The sequence below is a fragment of the Lithobates pipiens genome, unplaced genomic scaffold (assembly GCF_037356315.1).
Source record: "Lithobates pipiens isolate NorthernLeopardFrog02 unplaced genomic scaffold, aLitPip1_a1.2 Scaffold_13, whole genome shotgun sequence".
Taxonomy (NCBI): Eukaryota; Metazoa; Chordata; class Amphibia; order Anura; family Ranidae; genus Lithobates; species Lithobates pipiens.
The window spans coordinates 84,025,621-84,052,104 of record NW_027507718.1 but is presented as its reverse complement, the minus strand read 5'-3'; the positions used below and the strand labels follow the sequence as shown (position 1 = coordinate 84,052,104).

The 26,484-nt window shown below is 41.2% G+C and overlaps 1 protein-coding gene across 2 annotated transcripts in view; it reads right to left on the bottom strand.

Moving 5' to 3' along the window:
• LPAR1 (lysophosphatidic acid receptor 1) overlaps positions 1-26,484 on the bottom strand; it is a 220,247-nt gene that overhangs the window by 134,569 nt on the left and 59,194 nt on the right. For both annotated transcript variants that reach the window (XM_077475260.1, XM_077475261.1), the window contains one exon: positions 6,125-6,266. The gene's annotated coding sequence lies outside the window, so the exon portion shown is untranslated. The remainder of the gene's footprint in view (positions 1-6,124; positions 6,267-26,484) is intronic.

Below are 26,484 nucleotides of genomic sequence, written 5' to 3'. Positions count from 1 at the left end.
GATGTTACAAGGAAGCAGAAAAACACAGTAAGAAAAAAATTAATGAAAAATAGATTGTAAGACTATAAAGTAGTGGATGTGCACAGATTATTTTTGAAAAACTAGGATATCGTTTAGTGTCACTTTAAAAACTGATCTACAAAACCTTCCCTTCAGCCAAAAAAGTGCCTTCATACAGCAGGGACAGAAAAATTGCCCTCTTCACTAATTTTCTTTTATTAATAAAGTACAGGTGTATTATGTCTCACACTCAGCACCTGGCAGATCTGCACCCCAATACTTGAGGTCTAAACACTAGCACAGAAAATGATGTTATTGCAATAAGTCTACAAATGCAGGGGAAGTAGGTGCAACTTTGGTAGCATGCATATCCTCTCTTGTACCTTGACATATGTCATTTTACAAAATAGAATATTAAAAGATATCTAATGTTCTCTCTTGTTGTAGCATGGCACAATTGGATATATACTTTCCTTGTAGTATTGACTACAGTGACCTCTGCTGGGTCACCTGTTTTACAGAGAGCTGCCTTCACTACATACCTAAGGCTCTGGTCACACGTGCCCAAATGCAGTTTTAGCACAGTTTTTAAAAGGAGTCCGGTGCAGTTTTGTTCACCTGTTCAGATGCGATTCAGGTGCAAATTTTTACTTGAAATCACCCCTAAACTGGAATGAAAAACACAGAGGACTCTTTAAAAATGCACCACCACCGGCCCGCAGATATGTGAACCGGCTCCATAGAGAAGGCTGCCAGTTCACATGTCATGCGAATTGGATGCAATTCAATACGCTTCCAATTTGCATCTGTGAACCCAGCCTGCAAAGTTAAGGTCAAATAGTGAGAGCACCAACTACGTTTAATAGATCCAGTTGATTTTTATTTACCCGAGAAAGAAACTCTGGAGTAACCAGTGTGTTTTGGGAGTTTGCCAGTCCCTCTGCATCAGGGCTTGTTGTAGCTGCAGAATAAAAGTCTAAGTAACTCACTGGACTAGGATTAAATGGTTAATAATATCTAATGACATATGTTTAAAGCTCATTCAGAGCCCCAGTCAGAAACAAAATTAACTGGACCTATAAAACTTAGTTGGCGCTTCTACTTTTTGACAGTCTTTTTCTGTATCTTCCTTGTAGCATGGGAAGCAATCTTTTGTGTAGCATCTGTAACAGGTCCCCTCTCACAGTATAGCATCTGTTGGAAATTCTGTATATAGCCCTACAGAACAAACAGTGGACAGTCCTCCTGGGCTTTGCTGCTTAACTGCAGACAAGAAACAGGAACTTTAAAATAGAGAAAAGACATAGAGTTTAACCATAGATGCAGTTAAAAACTTATAAACACTGCCATTTCTTAGCTGAAGAATATATCCGTATTGAACACTGATATTGATGAAGTTGTAGTACAAAAATACAGAAACACTGTATTCCAACAGCATCTCTGAAAACATGGCTTCTGTATTTAAATTTTGCTTAGCATCATGTTACCCATGTGTGATCCTTCTCATAAAAGGCACTTTGGTAGGGTTGTATTATTTCTGTCATATGCATTTGTTGTATACTGTATGTATCAGCATAACTGCTTATAGTATTGAAAATTTAATAGGCTGCTACACTAATGTAATCAATACCAGTTGTCGAAAGCTTTTAATAGTAACAAAAAAAAAAAACCTAAAAAACAAACATGTGCATAAAGTGAACTTTTAACTGCTTTAAGTTGGCAAATCAGTCAATTATCGTAATCATTCTGGAAGTCACGTTGTGTCAAGTAAGCAGAAACGAGTTCCAAATTTCCACTAACGGAATGAATTGTGTGTATTCAATACTGTTCTCTAGAAGAAAAGGGAATTCTTTCCAGCTTAGAGAAACTTGTCAACACAACATAACGGCACAAAGTCTCTCCTCACCAGGTCGGTGCAGAAGCTGTGCTGCAGACAGGAAAATACATGTTTTGTATTTCTCTTCATTATTTGGATTTGGATTTGATAGTTATTTGAAACTGCCAAAGTATACTTGCATTCAGTATTGAATTCTTAGAGCGTGTTTTTGTTCAGGAACACATTGTTTTCATGTGAAAGTGAAATTAATATTGGTAAAAGCATGGCAGCTTAGTGGTCTGCACTGCTTCATTCAAGCACTGTTGCCCACAATTTTAAACTCAATTGACCTCTCCGTTTATATTGGCTAAAAACATTTCAGGTATATCAAAACAAAAGCTGTGTAAAGTATTATTTTCCTAAAAATTACCCAACAAGAGCTAGGGAAGCTGTCCCCCCCGGGAGAAGACTGCGATTTATTGCAAGCGAATACCGCAGGCTGGTTGTACCCAAGTATATTGATCGGTCAACATGATACATTTAGCCTGCCCATTAAGGTTTGAATTTCAGCCGCTTCCTGCTGTACCGGATGAGATTCAAACCATGTGCGGCCAGCCTTAGCACACCCTTTGTTATGATGAACTTGGAATGCATGTAGCTGATTTAAACTGAAGATACAATTGAGCTTTCCTTGCGGGTTTCTTTCTATTTAGTGCAGAAATGTTAATCGGTATGTTCAATAAACTGTGTTTAACCCAATTTTATTCATCTTAAAGTGTGTTTCCACGTTGCAGCTAAATTGCCATAACACCTACTTTACATATGTTACATATTCCAATTCACATATATATATATATAGTAAACATATTTTAAAATAGTTGCTTATGCTTAAATTTTTAAAAACTAGCTACCTAACTGCCCCTATGCAATGTTAAGAAGGGGGATGTGGACTTAACGTGTACCATAATTAGGCTTGACTGCACTGTGCTGGCAGTTCTCATTATCAGTTGTAAACTAGATTTCAACACTGGTCTAACAAAGGATTCAAGATCTTGAGGCTTAAATCCTGCATTATTATAAATGAGAGGAAGCATAGCCAGTCCATATTTTGTCCCTCTGGAACTGTCAACAATAGCTTCAAGTCCTGTGTGTAATCATGTTTCAAAGAAACAACTAGAAAGGTGAAAAATGGTCCTATATCTGGCAGGGTACTAAATCCTCCTTTCCCAATATTGGCACCTTGGAGACAAACTACAAAGTACTTACCAGGTGCCATCTGGTCCCCACCAGGATTGCCTGCAATACTCACCTCAATGTTTTCCAAATATTTCCTAAACATGCACCGTTTAGGAGATATTTACTGTAAATGATGTAATCGGCGCATGCGCTGTGCAGGAACACCCACCCGTGCCATTTCTTCAGAGCCCCGTGCCATATCCAGTGAATCCCGCGCAAGTGATCAAGCCAGTCACAAAGCCAGAGTCTGGGGATCCAGAAGGAAGACGGGCGAAGATGGATGCGGTCTCCAGCGCTGACAACGAGGGCTTCATTTGCAGATACGTTTCACATAATGTACTAGTATGCAATGCATGCATTATACATTATACCTTTACTTTGCAGGTCAGAAAACAGAAAAAAAAGAGGCAGTGTTTACTTCCCCTTTAAGCTTGGAGGTGGATGACAAAAGCGCACAGGTGGAGTCAATTGATACACAGAATTTCAAAAGCTCCTATAAAATGTATTTCTGTACATGAATTTTAGAAGGCTCTTCAATCTGACCAGTGAGAAAAAATGATTCAATGGCAATACTGGCTATATTTGCCTAGGAGTCTAGAAATCAGTAGCTCATTTGTATTTCAGCAGGAACCAAGGGGTTAACTGTATTACCTAGGGAGCGATTCTAACTGTGGGGGGATGGGATTGCCTGGGTAAGGAGAGCGATCTGTAGTTCATACTTAGTATGAACAACAGCTCCCTCTCCTCACCCCTGACAGCACAGAGATCTGTCTGTTTAAATTAACAGATCTCCGTTCTCTGATTGGAACGATCACGGGTACCCGGCAGTCATAGCAACCACCGGGCACGCACATCGGCTCCGTAGTCGTGCCGCAAGCCCTAATGTTTAAAAGGCAGGCCGAAGTATAGCTACGATGGTTCGCCCAGGGGAGCCAACCTGCCGCAGTATATCTGTGGCAGCTGGTCAGGAAGGGGTTAAAATTGCAAAAACTTGTGAAATGGCGCCAAACTTCAGTACTTAAAAATCTCCATAGGCAGTTTTTTTATTTTTATTTTAAGGTTACATGTTTAGAGTTACAGAGGAGATCTAGTGCTAGAATTATTGCTTTCCCTCTAACGTTAATGGCGTATGTAACTTGTGTGTATCTGGCTCTGATACTAGCCAATCCCTCACCAGCCACTGACCTCACCACACGTCCCTACTTGGGCCCGACCAGCCGAGCCTGAGCATCAGGTGACAGATCAGGTCCTTACCCTATGTAGACTCTCATACAAACCAACACACAGCTTGGACAGGGATTAGGCGTATTACTTTTGCAGATGAACAGGGCATCGGGGTAGTGGGAAGAAAGTAAATATCAGTGATTTGGGATGCTACTGTATTAGGTTAAACTGTCCCTTTCCCTGATTGGACAACAGATCCTTTTTTTAAGTGAAGACGGGGTATTTTTTTGCGTGTGTAGTTTATATTAGTCATATGACTAATCAAGAAAAATATGTACCCGTTTCCTATTAGTCTTCTGTTAAAAAAAGGGGTAAAATGCAGTTTACATGCATATCAGTGCATTTCCATTCATTCATACGAGGAAACAATGTATACAACCCAAAATGCACTAGAAAGAATAATTTAAAAAAGTACTCCAAATGAACCTCAACTTTGATGGAAAACTTGAACTGCAGATTTCCTACATTGAGACAGTGCAGTTTACTACAGAAGCTTGCATGACGTGCATCTCAATTTGATGGAGAGGAGTCCCCTAGATTCCTTTCCCAAGAATATTTACAGCTAGTCTAGAGCTGCCATAAATGCATTATTTCAGTGGGAAGCTGTTTGAACACCTAAGCACACACCTTGGCCGAAACATGTTTGAACTGTAATGCCAGCTGATTAGACTCAGAACAACTGTGACTAAACTAGAAAGCAGCAGTTACTAACTGATTGGGAATCAAAAATACACACACATGCATATCTGAAAATATACCAGTTTAGAGAATCAAAGTAAAGCAAATTCTACCTAAAATTATTCCAAATTAAGTAGATAGTAATGTGTCACTCTCTTGCAATCCACAATTAAATTGGACCTTTACTCCTAGGAACTACTTTTCCTCCTTGCATTCCTTCCCCCTCTATAATGTCAAAAGACTCTTTTTTTTTTTTTTTTTTTTTATATTTGTTTTTACTATGGCCTGTTGCCATCCTGGCCTAGATAAAAATGTCACGTCAGGCTCCTGGAATATCCCCATCATGCATCCCAAGAAACTGCAGACAGGACTCACCGTATCCAGCATGCATCATTGGGGGGCCAGTTGCTTGAACACAGAACAGGCAGCTGGGTTTCCAGTGACATCAGAGAGGAAGATGGCAGCACAGGACCCAAACTGTTGCACTTGGGCAACAGATCGTTACGGGTCAATGCAGGATTAGCTGTGCAGGTGAGTATGGGATTCAAGAACAGCCTGAATAACAGATAGAAGGGGGAACAAATAGTTCAGGGGAAGTTCTTCTTTAATATGAGTATGGTGATTTTTGGAATCCTTGAGAGAATGTTAGATTTTGGCTAATAATATATTTTTTCTTTTTACTTTAATTAGAATAGGGTGGGGTTAACGTTCCCCATTCTAATTGGAAAATTTTACATCACTTCCTGTCCATGGCCTGCAATAGAAAGCGAGAGGAAATCCATACAAAGAGAAGGGAATTCCCACTTAGTTGTCACTGGAATAGGTGCCCCATTGGAAGATGTACCTTTTATTCCTGATCTGGTGGCAACTGTAAAATCTTGGGTTTCCCATCACTTTCTGCCTTGGTGACTATGGTCATCAGGATAAACAAAATTAAAAACTTGCAGGAATTCTAATACTTTCTTTAAAATTAAGACAAAAGATTTTGGTAATACATACAAGAAAACAGTTTGCGTTTATGTACTAGCGGCTGTGGAGTTTCTGGGTGAGGTTTACCTTTTAGAAATTAACCTTACACTTTTTAGGGAGCTCTAAATTGTTTTGGATTAACATTAACTGGTACTTTACGTAGGACTGATAACTTGGGAGGTAAATATTAATAATGCTCACCTTCATGTCCCTGATCAGCTGGTTTAAATTCCCATTCTGTACACAACTTGTCTGCCTCCTCCTTCCTTCACTGGGCTTGGATCCAACAGTTCTAAGCAGGATCTCCAACACTTGTCAAGAGGAAGAAGCTGTCTGACGGGTCCTGGAAATATACAAGTTTGAATTCAAGTTTGAGAATCCTGAAATACACATTCCAGAAATATATAAAGTTGAGTTATGCAGAACAAAACAGGTATAGATATTCAACCAAATCTTTCTACGTTATATATTTCTGCACCAGTAGTTTAGAGGTATATAGCCCAAAATCATGTGGCCCCAATACACCTCAATAAAATAAAGGTCATACTTGAAAATTCAGGTGCCCATTTTGGTTGTGGAGACATAACTGTGTTCCATAGTGCACACATGCTTTTTTACCCAGGAGGAACCCTTGCAAAAAGTCCCAGATCTGGAGGAACCACTAAAATCACTATCTGAGCTACATCTCACGATACATAGGGAGTGATCAGATCATCCTAATTGGAACTGTGCTATTTCAAAAGATATTATGAGCCACACATTTTCATTTTCTCTTAAATCTAATTTCTGCTTAAATCCAATTACACAAAATCCTATCACACAATGCTTTGTGTTACACGTAGTCATTGCATTTACAGTATAATACGGTATGTTACACAAACAAAGCACTGCGTGCTGATTATCTGACTAAGGTCCTCTACACAAACTGGGCATTAAGACCCAGTGTATGAGGCTTTAGCACCATTCATCCCTGTCCAGCCACAGCAGCTGTTGGCCTCTCGTAGAGTTTACCAGGCTGCTGACGGTGGGGCTAGATGGTACATCTGCGCCTTCCACCTGCACCTAAATGCCAAAGTCCCATGCACAGTGTATATAGGACCTTAGACTGACAGTTCACATAAGAGACTGACTATGTTAAGTGTGGCTCATGTCTTTGGAAATAGTACAGTTCCAATTAGGGTGATTTATCAACTTGAAGAGGAAGCTAATGCAGCACAGTGGATAAGTGGTTAGAACTTCAACCTAGCAGCATTAGGGTCCTGGGTTAGAATCCCAACCACGGCACTACCTGCCTGGGGTTTGCATGCTCTTCCTGTGCCTGTGGGTTAGCTCCGGGTACTCTGGTTTCCTCCTACACTCCAAAGACATGCTGGTGGGTTAATTGGCTCCAGTCAAAATTGGTCCTAGATTGTAAGCTCCTTGAGGGCAGGGGCTGCTGTGAATGTACAATGCACTGTATGTGTAACACGCTGCCATTTGATGGCATTATATAAGTACCCATAATAAATAAATAAAAAGAGGTGTCTACAGGGACATCTCAGACCTTTATCTCAGTGATGCTTTTCATCCAGAAAATCCAGCTTCTTCTCAGTAGCATGATTCTCAAAAACAAACTCTCTGGCTCTTACTAGGGCACTTTTTTGTCGTAATTACTTACCTAGAGTTGCTTTAACATCCTGCACTGCTGACTATATAAACTGCTCCTCATGTTTTGATCACACATCGTTGCCAGTGTCTCTCATCTCCTAGTTATTACAAGGGCACCTTGTTGGATTTTTATTTTACATTACAGACAATATAGCATAAGTTTTCATACCTTTGCTGCCCCGATTTTAGTTCCATAGAGGAAGGAGCAACTCCCTTCTAGTAATCCCTGGAGGTGTAAGAAGCAAGTGAGCTCTGAGCTCACAAGCATCTACTCTTAACTATATTTTTAAAGCCTTGGACTTGACTCTTTAGGAAGAATACATTATTCATCAAAGTGGTTTTTACAACATTAATGCTGAACTTCTGGTTACTTTTTTAACTTTATGGGCAGAAAGTATTTTTGGCGGTGATGTAGAAACAGGAGAGCAGCTCCTGAGGTCGGCTCCTAGGACCATGTCTGCTTTCTCATTATACAATCCACATTCCACCCTCTACTACTTCCAGCAGTGTAGTTAACACAAGCTGGCGTGAGGGATGCTGAGACCAGGCCATCTGCTAATCACTACTATCTTAAATGGACAGCTATAATATATATTTAATCATATGGTGGATTTTGTTCTCAAACACAAAGCCAGTGTTCTGATTCTTGATTGCAACCCGTGGAAACATTCTCAAATGTTTCCTGCACTTTCATAAAGACATAAATACTATCAGAGCCACTACATATGGAATGAAAACAGGAAAGGCTAATTGTTTCAAGACCAGGGCTATTAGTTGTTGAATAAAAAAGTATTACTTTCCGTTCTTTGTTCTGATTACACAATGAATATGGATGGGAGGATAGGCAGAGGAAGCATTCATTGAAATGTGTATTACAATGATTAGGAGAGAATGAATTACACAAAGTAAGCTTCTTAAGACTACATGGAGCTGATTTTTATAAACTGGGTGAATGAAGTTTGTTCCATTGAAGGAAGTGTGTGTTTTCAGTACCAACACTACCATAGTTTTTAAGACAGTAGCTGGATGTTAGGAAGTGATTTAACCACTGAGGAATTGCCTAACCCACCCCACCAAAAAATGTACACAAGACCCTGGTGGCCATGCTTACAGCTCTGTGATCAATTTCCACCTGTCATAATGTCTGCATACAATTTGTATATTCTCCGTATACTTATGTTGGATTGTTTGGGTTCTCCAGTTTCCTGTAATAATTCAAACTTCTCGTAGGCTAACCAGGTCCTAAACAAGGATTATTATCCTTTTTATGAATACAGACCCCAAAAGTATTGCCCCAATATGTCCCCATACCCCATTTGTTTGTCAAAATCTTCATCATCACTTGTCCCATTAGGTAATGTCAGTTGCTTGATTTTACTTATGAATATAAGTAAGATATGAATTTTATCATATTTTTTATAAATTAATAATATTTGTTATAAAAAACACAAATCACAAAAACACAAGCCAGCTATAACTAGTGAGGTACCTTGTATGTAAACTAACACATTAAGCTTATTTCTGCATTTTGGTTCCCAGCTGAATAATGCAGATAATCCAGTTAATTATTATTTTTTTAATTATTAAGACCCCCTGCTAAAGTGTAACTCTAGGCAAAACTTATTTTTTTTGTTTTAGATCTGGGAGAGTAGGGAAAGGTTAACCCCTCTATTCCGGTTATTTCTGTCTGTGTCCCTATTTGGGGAGATTCAACACTCTCTAATTGTGCTGGTGAAAAAAAGTGTAAAAAATCCCCACATTTTTGAGTTTTCCCCAGAACAAGAGGTGAGGGGAAAAATCCTTCAATGGGCATCTGTTCTGGGAATATTTGAAAGATATCATCTAACATCATGTTGCATCCTTGGAACAAGAAGTGGATGGAGGTTTCCCCAATGGCGCAAAGACAGCAAAAAATACACTGACTGGGGTGTAGACCCTTCCAAAATTATAAAGGAAAGATTGGGCTATGCATACATTTTAAGACAAGTATCAGTGTTTGAGTGTTGCAGGGACTTTATAAGCTGCTTCATGGGCAGGAACTGATGTGAATGGACTGTGTACTCTGTAAAGCACCGAGCAATATATTAACATTATTATGACAGGTACTTACATAGCTCTGTCAGTTTATGCAGCGCTTTACATATATATTGTACATTTGTATTAGTCCCTGCCCTCAAGGAGCTTACAATCTAAGGTCTCTAACTCACATTCATACATACTAAGGCCAATTTAGACAGGATCCAATTAACCTACCAGCATGTCTTTGGGAGGAAACCCAAACAGGCAGAACATGCAAACTCTAGGCCGGTAGTATCATTGTTGAAATTTGAACTGGTAACCCTAGTGTTGCTAGACAGGAGTGCTAACCACTTAGCCACATTATATCAATATGGTAAATAAGTAGAAATAAAATAAATATGTTACAAACATAAAATGGGTGTCAGTACCAAGAACACCTCCGGGGTTAACACTAGGTTACTAGACATAAATTCAACAGGCTGGAACAGTCTGCCAACCTCCAAAAACTGGAAGAGGTTTAAAGAGGAGATGTTGCCTGTTTTCGACTAATCAGATGCATGCTTTAGTTTTCTCTTTAGTTCTAGAATGACAGCAGATGAAATTGGGTTGCCAAGATTAACATTTCCATTTTCCTTCCAGTCATTATGACTCAGATTCCAATAGTGTAACAGGGTCTCAGTAAAAAAAATATATGCGGTCTTACATAGCCATTAAAGGAAACCTGAACTGAGTGAAATACAAAGGTTACCATGGGGGGCATTTCTAAGAATACAAGTTGCCTGGCTGTCTCTATCTTTAAGTCCCTGGTCTGGAAGTCATAAGTAGTAGGAGATATTGCAACCTGTCATTGCTGAGCTCCCTTTCTAAAAATACTAACTGTCTGGCTGCCATGCTGATGAAGCAAATCCAGCACCTTTGAAGCAACTGGCCTAGAAAAAGTATTCAGTTTGACTTATTTGACCTTTGAAGGAAAAATATGGAATTCATTGCCATAGTAATTGTCATGTTGATTTTCTGGCTTTGGTATTGTCTGTGTTACTATCCTAGAACAAGCATACAGCATAAGAAGTGAGGGAGGTCATATCTACTAATTTCCATTTCCAGGTCAGAAATTCAGAATACATTGAAGTCATTAGATCTGCATGAGATAGCAGCAACAAGCATTTTAAAAAGAGCGATCAGCAATGGCCACCTTTTTATAATCTTTACTAAAAATTACCCAGAACTTTTTGAATGCCAGTAACTTTCACCATTGGGTGAACTTCATGCTGCCCATGTGCAGTGCAGTTCAGTTTGCCCCCAAAGCCTCCTGGGATGCGTGGCATAAGTATCCCAGAAGGCTTCGGATGGCAGTTTAACGTTATTTTGGTTTAGGCAAGAAAGGTGGAAGTGTGGGATGCATTTCCCAAATAAAAAGTATCTGCCCCCTCCCTCCCCAATTCACATTTTGATGTGAATGTACATAATATATATGTAAAGCACTGCGTCAATTGTTGGCACTATATTACCAAAAGTATTGGGACACCTGCCTTTATATGCACATGAACTTTAATAGCATCCCAATCTTAGTCTGTAGGGTTCAATGTTAAGTTGGCCCACCTTTTGCAGCTATAACAGCTTCAACTCTTCTGGGAAGGCTGTCCACAAAGTTTAGGAGTGTGTCTATGCGAATGTTTGACCATTCTTCCAGAAGCGCATTTGTGAGGTCAGGCACTGATGTAGACAAGAAGGCCTGGCTTGCAGTCTTTGCTCTAAATCATCCCAAATGTGTTCTATCTGGTTGAGGTCAGGACTCTGTAAAAGCCAGTCAAGTTCCTCCACCCCAAACTCACTCGTCCATGTCTTCATGGACCTTGCTTTGTGCGCTGGTCCAAATCATTTGGTGGAGGGAGATTATGGTGTGGGGTTGTTTTTCAGGGGTTGGGCTTGACCCCTTAGTTCCAGTGAAGAGAACTCTTAGACCCCTTTCACACCGGACGGATCAGTAATGATCCGCCCCGTGATGATCCGCTTGCTCAGCGGGGATCGCTCCGTTGTCCCCGCTGAGCCGGCGGTTAACAGGGCAGTCCCTGCACACTGTGCAGGGACCACCCTGTCAGCTCTCCGCTCTCCTCTATGGGGATCAGATGAGCACGGACCGTCTGTCCGTGTTCATCCGATCCACTCTGCAGACGGATAGAAAAATAGGATTTTCCTCCGTCTGCAGAATCGGACAATTGCGGAGGCGGACGATATCGGGTGTCACCCGCTATCCCATAGGAATGCATGTATGTCCGTATTTCATCCGCAAACGGATGGATGAAATACGGACATAATGTCCGCATGTGTGAAAGGGGCCTAAAGGCGTCAGCATTCCAAGACATTTTGGACAATTTCATGCTCCCAACTTTGTGAGAACAGTTTGGGGATGGCCCCTTCCTGTTCTAACATGACTGTGCACCAGTGCACAAAGCACTAATATGTTAGACTCAATCTCACTGATGAATTCTTAAAATAGACATTTCACTTACAACAGCGATTTTGGCAGTCAAAATGAAATAGCACTTTTTATTGATCTTCTAGGTTAAAGAGGAAGTAAACCCTTTGAAACAACTTGGACCTATAGGTAAGCCTAGATTAAGGCTTACCTGTAGGTCCAAGCAATATCTCCTAAACCTATATGGTTTAGGAGATATTTGCCCGAAAATGGGCACCGCTGTCTACGGCGCATGCGCCGTAGACAGCGGCGCGCAGGCGCACTAAATGCGGCAAATCCAAGAATGGATTTGCCAAATTTGTCGACTCCCGTGCGCATGCGCGGGAGTGACGTCATCGCGGCTTCGCCGTATGACAGCGGCGGAGCTGCGAGGCGCGACTCCCGTGCGCATGCGCGGGAGTGACGTCATCGCGGCTGCGCCGCTGTGATTCGTCAGAGCTGCGAGACGCCACAAGCAACATGGATGCGGCGGACTACAGGGGACAGCGGCGACTTCGCTGGCTCCTGTGTCAGGTAAGTGACACATAATGAGCTACTATGCGATGCATAGTAGTCCATTATGCTTTACCTTTGCAGGGAAAAAAAGAGGAAGTAAACCCATCAGGGTTTACTTCCTCTTTAACGTCACATAGAGATTCTTTGGTTTATCACAGATTTTTATAAAGATGTTCTGGTAAATCACAGACTGTCAGATTTGCAATTTGCTGTCACGGTTAAAAAATGTTGCTGATGTAAGAAATGTTTGTGAAACGTCTACAGAAAAACCTGCTCCTCATCGTACTGTTTTAATAAACAGTGAAGCATTGCAAATGACACATGGCTGGATAGCTGACATAAAACATATGAACAGCAAGTAAACAGGCATGGATGATACACTCTGACCCTCATTTCACTTAGTGAAGAATATTTAATAAGACAAAGAGCAATGGGATCAATGAATACAACACTACATCACTTAACAGCCAGAAAAAAAGAGTCCTTCCTGCTTTTTTTTTTTGTGTATTTTATTTAATATGCTAAATTTCTTTAAGAGGCCCTGTCGTCGGGCTAAAAAATTGCAGGTCAAACACAGAAAAATCAAGTGACTTGTAATGTGCCTCTTTCCTTGCTGGAGATTGAGACTAGTACAGAATAGTCATTTCCCTAGCACTGCCCCTCGCTTAATCTACACCGTAGCCCTCTCCTCTTCTGGGGGTATCTAATTCCTGCTTGCTGGGGCTGCTGACATCACATCCTAGATGGTGACCCCAGCAGCAGTCTCTGGATGTCCACAGAAGGGAGGATTTTACATGTTAGTATCATGTAAAAAATAAGTTAAATGCATTGCCATTGGTACTCTGGTAAAAGCTGGAACATGCTCAAAGGTAAGCATTCCAGAAGTGATTTTAATATATTACAGTAGGAAGTAGCAAAAGGGTTTTGGTCTGGTTTAAGGCCCCCTTCACACTATTGGACTGGTCAGTTTTGATGGCGGATCCGTCGCTGGCGGATGGGATTGGGTGAGATCTGATGAAAACGGACATGCTGACTGTTTTCATCCAATCTCTCCTTAGAATCCAGTGGCGTTCGACAAGCCCCTCCCTGCTCAGTGAGCAGAGAGGGACCTGTCATCTGCCAGCACAGCGGAGATCAACAGAGATCTTCCGCTGAGCCGTCAGATAGAGGCAGACTCCATGCAAGCGGATCCACCTCATCTGAATGAGGCCTAATGCCGCGCACACGCGATCGAAATTCCGGCCAGAAAAAGACAGATGAGAACCTTTCATCGGAAAATGCGACCGTGTGTATGCTCCATTGGAATTTAGCTGTCCGAATTTCCGCCAGCCAAAAATTGATAGCATGTTCTCAGTTTTCCTGATGGAAAAACTTTCTATCGGTAATTCCGATGGTGTGTATGCAATTCCGTCACGCTAAAAATCATGCATGCTCAGATTCAACTACGAGACAGAAGCTATTAGCTACTGGCTATTGAACTTCCTTTTTCTAGTCCCGTCGTACGTATTGTATGTCACCGCGTTATAAACGATCGGAATTTGATGTGACCGCATGTAGGCAAGACAGCTTGAGCCGAATTCCGTCGGAATTCCGTCGGGAAAACCATCAGAGCTTTTTCCGACGAGAATTCCGATCGTGTGCAAGCGGCATAAGAGTTAAAACTAAAACTCTAGGTGGATATAATAAAAGACACAAATGAATACAACTCTGTACGAATCAATACATTATTTAATGTATTCTTTAAAAACAAACAGTGTAAGTAGCTGCATTTGATCTGGTATCAGTCTTTTATATTCCCAGTCCTATAGTATAGGAGCCAACCAGTTCATGTGCTGGCAAGAAGCGCACAGACAGGAGGAGGAAGCAGATTGACGGAGAGATGAGCTCCTCATCATCACTGCTTCTCTGGATCCACAGGCTTGGGTGGATCTAGGACATCCTGGGCTCAAAGGGACAGGGTTGAATGAGGCTGGCTATCACACTGAGTACATCTAGTGGCAGAAAAAAGTACAATGGGAAAAACTCTAAATCGAAGATGAATTTAGAGGCAAACACTAGTTTTGTTATTTTAGCTTTTAATAAACTATATTCATTTTTCTTATTTTTATTTTTTTGCTGGAGTTCTGCTTTCATTTGGCAATAAGTGTGTTTGACTCACTAGCATCTGTTTTTACACTATCAACACTTGCCAGTCACTAGGCCCCTGTCTTGTTACTCTTATGCCCTGTACACACGATCGCACATTCCGACAACAAAATCCATGTTTTTTTCCCGACTAATGTTGGCTCAATCTTGTCTTGCATACATACGATCACACAAATCTTGTCGGAAATTCCGATCGCCAAGAACGTGGTGACGTACAACGCGTACGGCGAGCCGAGAAAAATTAAGTTCAATAGCCAGTGCGGCTCTTCTGCTTAATTCTGAACATGTGTGGAACTTTGTGCCTCGCAATTGTGTGCACATGCTCGGAATTTCCGACAACGGATTTTTTTCCAGATCTCAAATTTTGTTTGTTGGAAATTCAGATGTAAAATGTCCGATGGAGTCTACACACACGGCCGAAATTTCCGACAAAAAGCTCACATCAAACATTTGTTTCGACCGTGTGTATGCGGCATTACTGCAAGCAGTGATGCATTGCAAGTGATGTAAAGGTGTGAGGAGGAGAAGCTGCAAGAAGGTGATACAGACTATAGAGAGAAGGGAGTCACACAGAGGTTTAAGCTGCATTCCCTTATGTTATCTAATTGATGTGAGGGAAGGTATTCTGTCAAAACCTAACATCAATGCAGGCTCCCATTGCTGAATTATTCCTTTGGAAATACTACAGTGCCTTTAAAAAGTATTCATACCCCTTGACATTTTCCACATTTTGTCATGTTACAATGTAAATATATTTTATTGGGATATTATGTGATAGACCAACACAAAGTGGCACGTAATTGTGAAGTGGAAGGAAAACTATAAATGGTTTTCCAAATATTTTACAAATAAATATGTGAAAAATGTGACGTGCATTTGTATTCAGCCCCCTTTACTCTGATACGCTTAACTAAAGGAACCAATTGCCTTCAGAAGTCACCTAATTAGTAAATAGAGTCCATCTGTGTGTAATTTAATCTCAGTATAAATACAGCTGTTCTGTGAAGCCCTGAGAACCTTAGTGAACAAACAGCATCATGAAGGCCAAGGAACACACCAGGCAGGTCAGGAGAAAAGTTGTACAGAAGTTTAAAGCAGAGTTAGGTTATAAAAAAAAAATATCCCAAGCTTTGAACATCTCATGGAGCACTGTTCAATCCATCATGCAAATGAAAATAGTATGTCATGGCCATTCATCTAAACTGACAAGCCAGGCAAGGAGAGCATTAATCATAGAAGTAGTCAAGAGGCCCATGGTAACTCTGGAGGAGCTGTAGAGATCCACAACTCAGGTGGGAGAATCTGTCCACAGGACATGTGCACTCCACAAATCTGGCTTTTATGAAAGAGTGGCAAGAAGAAAGCCATTGTTGAAAGAAATCTATAAGAAGTCCTGTTTGCAAGAAGCCATGTGGGGGACATAGCAAACGTGGAAGAAGGTGCACTGGTCAGATGAGACCAAAATTGGCCTAAAAGCAAAATGCTATCCTCCAGAGAAAAGGGTATTCCCTCCACCATGTATCAATATTTAAATGAATTTAACTTCCCCATTAAATCATCAGCAATGCTCAGCTTGGAAGCGGAAACAGGCCAAGAGATAGCCCCAGAGGATTGGCTGGATATGATTTCAAATATGCACAGATACACAAAATCTATGGCAGTAAAACTCCATACTAGGTGGTACTACACTCCATCCAGACTGCACAAATTTTGCCCCTTAGTCCCTGGGAACTGCTTTAGAGGTTGCCCAGACAGGGACACACCCCTCCACATTAGTTGTAGCTGTAGAGTACTTCAGCCTCTTTGGCAGAAAGTAGCTGCCAAGGTGGCACAAATCACGTGGGGACTCCACTCACCCTGACCTACCAGATGTGCCTTTTTCTTTGCGGAATTTCCAGATACTACCCGCCTCCCCCCGGATCAGAAACTGGCCCATGCTCTATTTAGTGCAGTACATTGACAATAGCACTCCATTGGTGCTCTCTGGTAGTCCCCTGGGACCGCATGGAAGCAGTTAGACTAATGGAGAGAATTTACCAAATGCTTATGGACACTATGCAGACATTTGAAAGAAAATGGGCCTCTTGGTCATCTTATGGTTTTTAATGTTCTTGACTGTTCGTTTCTACTTTCGTCTCTACACAGAAAACTTTAATGCCTTCATTCCCTACCCCTTTGTTTTTTTTGTTTGTTTTTTTGTTTTTTGTTTTTTCTCTTTCTCTCTTTTTATGTACTAGTGTTGGTTTGGGTTGTCTAACATGACAACCATATTGCATAGATAGCTTTGCTTTAGCTGTATTTCACCAAATTCCGTAAGATTTGAGGACAAAATGTCTTATGCACCTAATTTACTAGTTTGGTTTGTTGAAATATGTGTGGTTACCTGATATGATGAATATATCTATATGTTGTATCTTGTTACATGTATTGTTTATACCAAAAATAAAGAACCTTTTGTAAACATAAAATAAAAGCAAAACGCTATGTGTGGCAGAAAACTAACACTGCACATCACCCTGAACATACCATCCCCACCGTGAAACATGGCAATAACAGCAACATGTTGCGGGGATACTTTTCTTAAGCAGGGCCAGGAAAGCTGGTTAGAGTTGATGGGAAGATGGACGGAGCCAAATACAGGGCAATCCTAGAAGAAAACCTGTTAAAGTTTGCAAAAGACTTAAGACTGGGGCGGAGGTTCACCTTCCAGCAGGATAATGACCCTAAACATACAGCCGGAGCTACAATGGAATGGGTTAGATCAAAGCATATTCATGAGTTAGAATGGCCCAGTCAAAGTCCAGACCCAATTCCAATTGAGAATCTGTGGCAAAACTTGACAATTTCTGTTCACCGATGCTCTCCATCCAATCTGACAGAGCTTGAGCTATTTTTCAAAGAAGAATGGGCAAGAATTTCTTTCTCTAGATGTACAAAGCTTGTAGAGGCATACCCTAAAAGACTTGCAGCTGAAATTGAAGCTAAAGGTGGTTCTACAAAGTATTGACTCAGGGTGGCTGAATACAAATGCATCCCACACTTTTCAGATATTTATTCATAAAAAAATTGAAAACCATTTATCATTTTCCTTTTACTTCATAATTATGTGCCACTTTGTGTTGGTCTATAACATAAAATCCCAATAAAATACATTTACGTTTTTGGTTGTAACATGACAAAATGTGGAAGATTTCAAGGGGTGTGAATGCTTTTTCAAGGCTCTGTAGCTGCCTGGTGGTTATGCTGCCCTCTGACTTCAGTATGTTGCCTGACCTGAAACAAGCATGCAGATAAGGAATTTAATATTTTTTTATTTATACATGTCCCATGTATAGCAGGAACACGGATCTCTGTCTTCCCACAGTACAAGCATAGTTATCAAGCACTCCCTAGCGACACATTTAACCCTTTGATCACCCCTGATGTTAACCCCTTCCCTTAGTACAATGACGGTGCATATTTTTTTAGCACTGATCACTGTATCGGTGTCACTGGTCCCTAAAAAGTGTAAATTAGTGTCTGATTTGTCCACCGTAACATCGCAGTCCCACTATAAGTTGCTGATCGCCATCATTACTAGCAAAAATAAATAAATAAAAATTCCATAAAAATGTCCCAGAGTTTGTAGACGCTATAACTTTTGCGCAGACCAATCAATATATGCTTATTGGGATTTTTCTTTACCAAAAATACGTAGCAGAACACATATTGGCCTAAAGTGATGAAGAAATTAAATTTTTTTAAAATTTTTTTTTTATTGGATAGGTTTTATAGCAGAAAGTGAAAAATATTAGTGTTTTTTTTCAAAATTGCTTATAACGCAAACAATTAAAACCACAGAGGTGATCAAATACCACCAAGGGAAAAAAAAAGACATTCATTTTATTTGAGTACAGCGTCGCCCGACCGCGCAGTTTTCAGTTAAAGTAACACAGTGCTGTATAGCAAAAAATGGCCTGATCGTGAAGGGGGTAAACCTTCCAGGGCTGAAGTGGTTAAAGGGTTCAATGCTTCTTTGTGGTCTCATTTATGTGCTCTAATCACTTAACATCATGCCGACACTTGGAGTCGAAGAAATTCAGAAGGTAATACTTTGTGTCTAACCTGTCATAATCCATTCAAGAGTATTACCAAATATAACATGCTCTTTGCTGAAAAACTGCTATTTTTATTGGTCTAGTGAGAGGTTTGCTGTGGTATAGCTTGAGGTATGTGGTTAATACAGCCTCATGCATTTTCAGTCTGGAGAGGGATCTAAGGAATTTTATGAAAACATTAATGTGGAGAGAAATCTGTCAGAATGTAAGCATAGCTTATGTCAGAACTAACCTAAAGCAATGTTGAATTGTAACCACGCTCCCATCCAGGACATGCATTTTGCCCAGGAATGTACAATAGTGAGATGCTTTAAATGATAGGAACATATTATGTGATTGCCAATAGCTGCAGTCATGTTCTCATATCTCTTCTCTGACATGAGAAGATGTTATCAAAATGACTCTAAAAGGATGTCTAAACCCCACAAGAGATCAGATATACATTGTGATGAATCTGTCTAGAGTAGTTCACTGCTTAGCCCTCCGACATATATGAACCATGTAGAACTGATATTCATGAAGTCTAGCATATAAACATAATATATACTCTAAATTACTTAAAACACTGGTATTACAAACTGTTGCATGTTTTCCATAACAGTTTAGGTGTATATCCTATTGACTAGTGCTTTGTCATTTACAATGTACTGCAAAATCACAGGAGATGAGGAGATTCAACTGAAAATTGAAAGTTTGAATCCAAGGTCACCAAGTTAAAGTGTACCTTTTGCCCATACTATGGGCTTTAAATGATTTAAATAGTCATAGCAAGAAATAAAGACGTTTTAATACAAACCATTAATGACCCCGCTAGCTGCATGTAATGTGAAGTAAGTCATTCGCAAAGATTAAAACAAAAACTCTAAAGTCTGTTTCTGTGAGTTTCTAACAGCGTAGACCAGTGGTCTCCAAACTGCGACCCTGGGGCCGGGTGCGACCCTTTGCTTGCCTTTATCCGGCCATTGAGGCATTATTACTGCCACTGACATCAACAATGAGGCATAATTCCTTCAAATGACAACAAAAATTAGGCACTATTCCTGCCACTGACATCAACTATTTCTCCTCTTAATACCAAAGATTGGCATTGTTTATACGCACTAGGCAAAAATCTCAAGTTTAGAGGACAGTAAACTGGCCCTTTCTTTAGAAAGTTTGGAAGCTCCTGGCATAGAATCTTCTGCTAGAGGGCTGGCAGGTTGACAAGATTCTGGTACTATAAAAAATAGGAACAAAAAAGATTTCTGTGCCTCTGTTGTGAAGTCAGCCACAAAGGCCAAGAAAAACAAAGGCAAGGATTGTGTTATTTTTTGTGCCATTGGGTTTTTAAGATTTTATCATGAGTTGTCCAGAGTGGCCTTAAAGTGTTACCTTTATCCTCTTCCACTACGTACCTCCACTCCACCTCTCCTTCCATCCTCTTTAGGTATTGTGCAGTGTGTTTTTTTTAGCTAAAAATTTCAAGACCCACCTCCCCATGCACGTGCACACTACCCGTTATGCCTCCCGGGATATGCACCTCACTTATCCCAAGAGGCATAGCCATCCATTCAGAAAAGGAGAAGGGGGTGGGCCTATGGGCACATCATTGGGAGGCCCACCCACTCAAGGAATGTCAGTGGGCCTCTCAATGAGGTCAGAGAGAACATGGCAGTATGGGAAAAGCCATGGTCGGGCATGAGAGGATCTCAGCGTGACATCACTGGATCCGCTGGATGGGTGGAAATTCTCTTCAAAGTGTTCTCTGGTCTATTGACATGTTTGGTGTCATTGTGCCAACGCAAAAGCTCTTTATGGCCCTCAAAAAAGTTTGTGGATGCATGCCTGGCAAGATGTTTAAAAAGATTGCCAAACTGTATGAAATTAAGGGGCCATACCAGCTTCTGAGGCCCAGGGTGTACTTATGGCACAGTAAATTGTTACATGTATTGGTATTTTTGTTGAATAAATAATCGAAAAAGCAAAATGTCCTTGTGTTTACTGTATATTTAAAGTGTTACTAAACCCACAACAGAAAAGCCTTTTTTTATATGCAGTAAAGCATGCTTGTTATACTCACTGTGAAACACAAGGGGTTAATCCCCTGCATTGTTTGATCCTGTCTTCTCAGATCCTCCCCTTCTTCTACAGTCCCCAATCTATCTGCTGATAGAACAGAACATTGGAGGCACTCTGCACATGCTCAGTTTGGTGTGTATTGCTGGAGATTTTTTTTACAACCACCAGGGCCAATCAGCAATCAGACAAAACGTCAGGGGTTCTACACCCTTATAGGACAGTCAGAGTGGAATGATAACTCATCCTACAAGCTTTAACCAATGCTCGGCAGGACACTGATAGAAGTCACAAGACTGCTATATACTACTGATGAGAAAAGGTATTTAGCAGTTTATATTTAAAGTGGGGTACCCTAAAAAAAAAAAAAAAATTAAAAGTCAGCAGCTACAAATACTGCAGCTGCTGACTTTTAATAATCGGACACTTACCTGTCCCAGGGTCCAACGATGTGGGGGAACAAAGCCCCCCTCGTTCCCCGCTCTGCTCGCGGCGCCGTCATGCGTACTGTGGGCACCCGGCTGTGGCTTCACAACCGGGCACCCACTGCGCATGCGCGAGCGGCGCAGGGTGCCGTGATATGCCGTACAGTCACCTGGGACACATGACAGGTCCCAGGTGAATGTGCGGCGCGAGGGGAAGTGATGTCACCAGCCCCGGCAAGGAAGAAGGCAGACTACGAGGGACCCCCTAGCAACAGGTATTTAGAGGTGAGTAAAAAAAACATTTTTTTGCCAATTATTTATTTATTTCTTTTTTTAACAAATTTTAAGCAGCTTTTTATTTTTTGGTGGCAACACCACTTTAATAAAATAATTGCATTTCTATGTTCTGTGTACTGTGGGAACCCAGATATTGTGAATGCAGAGTCCAAAAAAATTACCAGTTTCCATGACTTTTAAAATGAGGACACTTACCTGTCCAGGGCTAATGCGATGTCCTCACCCGAAGCCGATCCGTCCGTCAGCTCCGGGTGGAGGCACCAGCATTGCTAGTAAGGGAAGCCTTGTGGCTGCACAGCCTGGTTCCCTACTGTGCATTTGCGAGTCACGCTGTGTGTTCTGAGTGGTCCCTGCTGTCTTCTGGGACCTGTGTGTCTCCCAGAAGACAGCGCAGGGGACGGAGGAGGGCCCGGACATGGTGTAGATTGCTGAGGATACTGCGGCGATCTTTTGCCGGAACTGGGAGCAAATACTTGTATTAGACAGTTATCTGCACCCCCCCCCCCCCCCGAAAGATGCCAAATGTGACACCAGAGGGGGGGGGGGATCCGGACATATGAAGTTCCATTTTTGGGTGGAACTCCGCTTTAAGGTTTTCAGGAGTGTTGGTGTTAGGGTTACAAGCAGAGTTTTGGTTTTATAGAAGGTTAGCTTTGGGGGGATATAAGGTAGGGCATTGCTCTCTGCACCATGAGCTCTGTACAGATCTACTTGTGCTAATGGTTCACTTTGGAAATGTTGAGCGCTGCAATATTGTAGCTCAAGGAACTTTAATATGTTGCAAGCTGTTTAGGCAAATAGCCATCATTCAGCTATGTTCCCAAACAGATTAAGTCTTTCAACGTTTAATAGTTTAAAAATATGGAATGTCGTTATCGCAGGAACACAGTCTAGTTCCAAAATAAATATGTTTACATAACATAATTACGACATGTTAAGAAAGGCAGGAGTGATGGGGTATCTGTCCTAGCTCTGTTGTCTTACAAGGGACACCTGTTCTACTGTTTGATTTCTTTTGTATTGTGTAGGACGCTGGATGACAGCTTTTGTTTTATTGATGCCAGAAATGCTTTAATCCAGGAATGTTTTTTATTATGCTAAATTAGTAATGTTGACATTAGATTGTGTTTAAAATATGTATTTTAACAGCATATGTGTTATACCATGATAATGGCCACTACAGTTGAAGAGATGGACCACCGGTTGCCTTGAGAGATATGAGAATGGTATGTAATATAAGGTTCTACCACTAACACAAAAGCTGAATTATCACATGACCATATTACAATATGAAATGTGTTATAATTAAGGGGACCCCCTCGTGAATGATTCTAAAAACATTTTTTCTTGCAGGCCCTACATTTTATTAGACACTAGAGCTACACATCCACCTACTTATCAGATCTGTTCACTTATAATGGTACTTTATAAGTGTAAGTATCCAATGCGGTTGTTTTTTCCCTAGCCATCCCAGTTTAATACAATCAAATTCTGTATATGGCAACCTACATAATAAATGCTACAATAAGCAGTAACCAATATCTGATTGTATTGTGCAGCCAGCTTATAAGCAGACCAGGCGTGTGTTATAATTTTCTTTTTCATCATGGTATGCTCAAGGAAAAATAAGAACTTTGTGTTAAAAATAAGTGAAAACAGCTGGAAAATAGAGTGCTTTGTCAACTTTCTGGCAATCCATGAAAAAGCAAAACTATTTGGCCTAATTTAATTCAAAACTGTTTTAACTTACATTTCCAAGTAGAAAAAAAAAAAAGTTAGTGGAATAAATATTGTTAGATGCTAATGAGTTTTCATATGGAGGAAAATCATGTTGTTCCAACCAAACTTTGAGTATCTAAACCCAAGAAGAAATGTGTGTGTGTGTGTGTGTGTGTGTATATGTATATGTATATATATATAATATCTATCTAATACTGCAAAATTGTAGATGCAACACTTTTGTGTTTGCCCCTATTTTTGTGTTTGCACCTTTGTTGAATGCAAAGTTCTACAACTTTTTCTATGTACACAAAAGGCCTATTTCTCTCAAATAAACTCTAAACCTGTGTTAGTGAGCATTTCCTCTTTGCCGATATAATCCATCCACCTCACAGGTGTGGCATGTCAAGATGCTGATTACCGTATATACTCGAGTATAGGCCGACCCGAGTATAAGCCGAGGCCCCCAATTTACCCCCAAAAAACTGGGAAACCTATTGACTCGTGTATAAGCCGAGGGTGAGATATGCCTGTCCATCCCTGTGTGTGTCCGTCCATCCCTCTGTGTCCGTCCATCCCTGTGTGTCCGTCCATCCCTGTGTGTGTGTCCATCCATCCATCCCTGTGTGTGTGTCCATCCATCCATCCCTGTGTGTGTGTCCATCCATCCATCCCTGTGTGTGTGTGCATCCATCCATCCATCCATCCCTGTGTGTGTGTGTGTGTGTGTGTGTCCATCCATCCATCCATCCCTGTGTGTGTGTGTGTGTCCATCCATCCATCCATCCCTGTGTGTGTGTGTGTGTCCATCCATCCATCCCTGTGTGTGTGTGTGTGTGTGTGTGTGTGTGTGTGTGTGTGTGTGTCCGTGCAGCCTTGTGTGTCCAGCCTACCTGTGTCCTGAGCCTCCGTCCGGTCCCGTCCCGAGCCTCCGTGTCGTCCCGTCCCGAGCCTCCGTGTCGTCCCGTCCCGAGCCTCCGTGTCGTCCCGTCCCGAGCCTCCGTGTCGTCCCATGCCAGGATCGCCGCTCTTCGTCGGCGCCCTGGCGGCCATTCCCCTGTTCAAAAGCCGCGCCTCCGCCTCCGCCTGTGATAGGCGGAACACTCAATTTCCCAGCAGTCAGTGTTCCGCCTATCACGGACATCGGCTCATCCGAGGATGAGCCGATGTCCGTGATAGGCGGAACACTGACTGCTGGGAAATTGAGTGTTCCGCCTATCACAGGCGGAGGCGGAGGCGCGGCTTTTGAAAGGTAGAATGGCCGCTGTCTGTCTGCTCGACACGCTGTTCGGGCAGTCAGACAGCGGTGACTCGAGTATAAGCCGAGGGGGGCACTTTCAGCCTCAAAAAAGAGGCTGAAAATCTCGGCTTATACTCGAGTATATACGGTAGACAGCATGATTATTGCACAGGTGTGCTTTATGCTGGCCACAATAAAAGGCCACTTTTATCAAACAGCACAATGCCACAGATGTCACAAGTTTTGAGGGAGCATGCAATTGGCATGCTGACTGCAGGAACGTCCACCAGAGCCATTGCCATTGAATGTTCATTTCTCTACCATAAATCATCTCCAAAGGTGTTTCAGAGAATTTGGCAGTACATCCAACCAGCCTCACAACTGCAGACCACATGCAACCACACCAGCCCAGGACTTCCACATCCAGCATCTTCACCTCCAAGATCATCTGTGACCAGCCACCCAGACAGCTGCTGCAACAATCATAAACAGTCTCAGGGAAGTTCATTTGCATGCTCATTGTCCTCTTCGGGGTCTCGACCTGACTGCAGTTTATCGTCGTAACCAACTTGAGTGGGCAAATGCTCACACTCAATGGCGTCTGGCACTTTGGAGAGGTGTTCTATTCATGAATGAATCCCATAATGGATGAATCACCATAATCCCCCCTCCACCAAATGATTTTGACCAGTGCACAAAACAAGGTCTATAAAGGCATTGATGAGCGAGTTTGGACTGGAGGAACTTGATGGAGTCCTGACCTCAACCCGCTAGAACACCTTTGAGATGAATTAGAGCGGAGACTGCGAGCCAGGCCTTCTCATCCAACATCAGTGCCTGACCTCAAAAATATGCTTCTGGAAGAAGGATCAAACATTCCCATAGACACACTCCTAAACCTTGTGGACAGCCTTCTCAAAAAAGTTGAAGCTGTTATAGCTGCAAAGGGTGGGCCAACTCGATATTGTACCCTACGGACTAAAACTGGGATGCCATTAAAGATTATGTGCGTGTAAAGGCAGGTGTCTCAATACTTTTGTTAATATAATATGTATATGTGTGTGTGTATGTGTGTGTGTGTGTGTGTGTGTGTTTATAAATAAATATATATATATATATACACATATGTATGTATGTGTGTATATATATATATATATATATATATATATATATATATATATATATATATATATATATATATATATATATATATATATATATATAAAATTACACACACACACACACAGTATATACATACTTATACAGATATATTTATATAGCTTTAGTTTTATTTTTTCAGACTAAGTACAATTTATGTAAGTATAAAAATCTTGCATCCTTGAAACTTCCCATGCAATGAACTGAAATTTCAAATGTTAACAGCTTTTCAAGTTATCTTCTGTGAACTTTCTATGTAATAGAAAGTAAGAAAGAGGGAGGTGTTTGTAGTACTATGAATTGTTTAGTTTAACCATGGACAAAATTGTCTGCAATAGATCTTTCAGCATATTGGAATGTCAGTTGGGCTCAACATGAGCTAGCATAAGGGACTAGCATGGCTAAATGACAGTTACAACTCACATTTGATTCAGTGGCTTCACCTGAATCATCAACGGTATGTTAGATTACTTGGTAAAGAAGAGAGCACATATTCAGCTTAGTTGGCACGTATAAATAACCAGATTTGCCCAATTTAGATGTTATCCTGATGGAGCCAAGTGTATGATCAAGTGTATGTCCATCAAATACCAAAATTGCAGTTATAATCTTAGATCTTTATTTTAAAGCCTGAGACGTGGTCATGCTGGGTCTGTTTGAAGATACTACTGGCAATACAGTATGGTATGTGATTGTCATTCGTTCACGACTTGCTAAAGCCATACAAAAGCTACTGTATTCCCACTTGTGTGTTACTGCTTCTCTGGCATAAAGCACCAAGGTGCAAA